Below are 4389 nucleotides of genomic sequence, written 5' to 3'. Positions count from 1 at the left end.
TCAAGGAAATGGAGATCTAAAGTCCGTGAACAAGATAATGTTTGACTCGCACGGGGAAATGCAAAAGAAAATATGTCCAGAAAAAACAAAAGAAAAAATGAATCCTTGTCTACAACATCACCTCACAATTTTCTCTTAGAATCTTTAATGAAATGAACAGAACTATAGTCAAGGTGGATACGATAAAGATAATGATAATGATGAGATGCAAAATGAATATCGATAGAGAAGCAAATCGATAAAAGAAAGCTTAAAATGTTCTCATGTGATAGTAAAACTAATGTGGGATTATCGATGTAGGTATATATTTGTGTATGTATATATATTATATATTATACATATGTATATGTGTATATATATATATATATATATATATATATATATATATATATATATATATATATATATATACACACACACACATATGCAGGCCTATATACACAGACACACACACACATACACATATATGTGTGTGTGTGTGTGTTTGTGTGTATGTGTGTATGTGTGTGTGTAAATCTAATGTACAATGGGGATGAATCCGAAATTAATCTTAATATTTTGAAAGGAATTTATTCTCATGCGCATGCAACTCTACCCAAAGGAACCCTTTTAGATGTAAAAAGGAAAAAGAAAAAAAGAAAAACAACAATAATAATAATAGAATTTTTAAAAATCAGAAACTGTCCATTTTCGAGCTCTGTTATTTGTTTTCATCTTATTCAGAAGAGTAGCGCAGGGGAGGTGTACTGAGATAGACAGATAGACAAGAGATATTAGAAAAGAGAGAGGGAGGGGGGGGTAGGAGTGAGAGAGAGAGAGAGTAACGCAGGGGAGGTGCTGCCATAGATAGGCAAAGAGAGAGAGAGTGGGGGGGGGGGGAGGAAGAGAGAGAGTAACACAGAGGAGGTTTCCTGAGATAGATACATGGAAAGAGAAATAAAAAGAGAGGGAGAGGGGAGAATAGGAAAGAACGAGAGAGAGAGAGAGAGAGAGAGAGAGAGAGAGAGAGAGAGAGAGAGAGAGAGAGAGAGAGAGAGAGAGAGAGAGAGAGAGAGAGAGAGAGAGGGAGGGAGTGTAGAGAAACAAGCCGCTTTATCCCTCTCTGCTGTCGGAGACGGAGCCGGTCGAGTTCCTTCTCACACATTACCAGCGCCTCCATCTGCCTCTCCGGCCCCTGGATTTGATCTTAAAGAGAACATTGGCAACCTTGACAGCAGTTTTTATCTTGTGTTTACGTTTTAATGTTCAGTTTGCCTTTTTATGTTCTGTGTGATGCGTGTGGCTGTGTGAATCTTTTGTCTTTTTATATAGCCCTTATCTTACTTTTTATATATATTTTTAAAAGTTTCCCCGTCTTTCCAGTTTCCCGTTTCCTTCTTTATACTACTGCTTTTTGTCTCTGTACGTTTATTGGTTTATCCCTTCTTAATCTTTTAGTTATATTTTTATCCTTTGATTTATATTATCAGTTCATCTAATCACTCACGGGAAAGCTTTTCTTCTAAATTTCTTTCGAGGTGAGCGTGCGCGCCCTCTGCCTCTCAAAGGAGCCGCGCGCCTTTCCTTCGCCCTTTCCTTTCCTGACTGACAGACACACATACACACATACATACATATATATATATATATATATATATATATATATATATATATATAGATATATATATATATATATATATATATATATATATATATTACATATATTATATATATTATATATATCGTATATATCATATATATATGTACATATATATGTATATGTATATATATATATATATATATATATATATATATATATATATATATATATGCATGTATACATATATATGTATATAGGCATATATAGAATATATATAAATATATAATATATACAAACATATCTATATAACACCATATATATATACTATATACTTTATATATATACACATACAGACACATGTAGCCGCACACGCTCACATACACACACATGTGCACGTACACATTAACAGACACACATGTACACATCATATCAACATACCCGCACACACACACACACGCACACACATTATATAGATAAACAGATTTCATAATCATTGCTGCTCATTCGTATTCCATTTAAGATTCTTGCGTTTATTTAATACATTTAATATAATTTTTTGCCTAAGTCTGTGTAGCAATGTTTATGAACAATAAAACTCCACTACTTAACAATAATCACCAAGGAAGTCCCTGTGGTGTAGTGGTTAGCATAACGATGTTTGGAATCGTAGACACGGGTTCGATCCCCGGCGTAGCGGCTTCCCCCTTTTTTTTTCATTTCATTTACTTCCCGTTAAAGCCATAAAGTTTATTTACAGATGTTACCACTCGTTTGCAATTCTACATTTATTTGCCGAAATATGTAGGAACAGAAGTCATCAGTGATAAGTTATTAATATATCCCTCGATCGCAAATGAAGCTTATCTCTCTTCATTATATATCTACTAATATATTTCCATTCGTTCATACCCATAAATGTTTAAAATAAATCCCTCTATTACATTATTCATCTTACTGCTTTACTATTCTCATGAGTCTATATAACTGCATTCGTTCATCTCATGCCTATATACAAAGGTCAAAATATCTAGTTATTGCCGATGATTCCTGCTCAATATGTAACATGGACACCTTCAGTTTTCTAATACATATGGCATTTCTCTTCAACCCGCTACTTTCTCTTTGTAACCACTTAGTGGCCACTTCAATATCAGTCCACATTTAGATAAGTTCAGCTGTATTAACATAAGATAACGATCCCAGGCAACGCGTTCAAATGTTTCGTCAGGGTCAACGTATCGGTGAAAAAATCTTTCTGCTGTAGGGTCATTTGCATTCTCGACGCCATTGAAAAAAAAAATCCCAAACAAGTGACTCAATAAGGGTCATTCGTGGTTAATCAAACTCATATATCTTTTAGCTCATGTTGTGCAGCATTATGTAACCGGAAACGATATATGGAGAGAGAGAGGTGGAAATATCTTTCAGCGATCACTATTACAATTTTATTTCGGAATAATATATGAATTGCAAATTATACAAATGATAATGCCACGCATATCATAATCACATGTGAATGTAAACAGATAGCATTTTAACGGTCGTATACACGCAATTCATCCTTTTTTTTCTGTCTGTCTCCTTCGGTCCCTCCCTCCTTCCCTCTCTCTCTCGTATTTTAGCAACATTTATAAATATGATTCTATGGTGTAGTGGTTAGCACGGTCGCCTCCTACGCGATAGACTCGGGTTCGAACCCCGATGGAGACTATAAAACATTTTTTTATGCATGGATTTCTTTTGGATTATTCTATCTACTTCTCTACCTTTCTTTATCTTTCTACTTTTGTTTCTGTCTCTTTTTCAAGTCTGAAATGTGTAAAAGTCTGAAAAGATTAAGCGTTTGATTTTCCATTTTTTAGGGGGGTAATTGTTTAATCGAGAATTGCTTGTTTTTTTGTTAATGTTTATGCGTGTTTTCACAATTTTGTTATTATTCCTCCCATCATCATATGATTGCATTAGTAATATAGAAAGCAAGGAATGGGAGGAGGAAAGAAGAGGACGAAAAAGTGAAGCAAAAAAAGAAATAAAAATCAAAACGGCAAAGAAAAGGGCGAAGGAAAGAGGTTAAAGAAGAAGAAGCAAATATTGTTTTATTGTCTTGTTTAATGTTGTCTTCGTTCCACGTTGCCTACTTAGATAAAACGAACGAACATAGAGAAGAGAAGAATCATAAGTTTGTTAGCAGTCAGATCCGATTTAGTGTAATCATGGTTGCAGAGTGTTTGGACTTGCAACATGGAACGAACTGCACGATCTCCTTTTTACAGCTTGATATTTACTTATATATTTTGAAAGGTTTGTTGTCACTGTAGTTCACAATGTCAAGAAGTAATGAATGCACCAAAGTGTGAAATACTACTACTATTGCATTAGGACAGTTGGATCCTATGTTAACACTATATTTAGTGGATAGGCATCTTTTGTTTTGGTATGAAATGGATTGTTGTAATTCACCTTATTATCAGGATATATTGTTTGCATTTTATTTTACTCTCTATTCCCATGATATTTTTTCAAGTAGAATTTTTTGTATTGATACCATATAATATATCATATCATTTATTCGAAAACTTTATAACCAGTATTCTTTTAAATATACGTTATTGAGAAAGTATGTGAATACAGGTTATATGTTAATTTATGTTTATTTTTGAAAACGTACTGCGTTTGGGTAAACACTGCTACCTAAACAGAAAATTGTACGAAATTTACGATATAAACAGAAGAATCTTAAAGGAATCGGAATGAACAGAAACAATTACAAAATTTATTGTTAATCTTTGACATGGAGTGTTAAATAAACC

This window comes from Penaeus vannamei, chromosome 33 (assembly GCF_042767895.1).
Source record: "Penaeus vannamei isolate JL-2024 chromosome 33, ASM4276789v1, whole genome shotgun sequence".
Taxonomy (NCBI): domain Eukaryota; kingdom Metazoa; phylum Arthropoda; class Malacostraca; order Decapoda; family Penaeidae; genus Penaeus; species Penaeus vannamei.
This window is presented reverse-complemented; position numbering follows the sequence as displayed.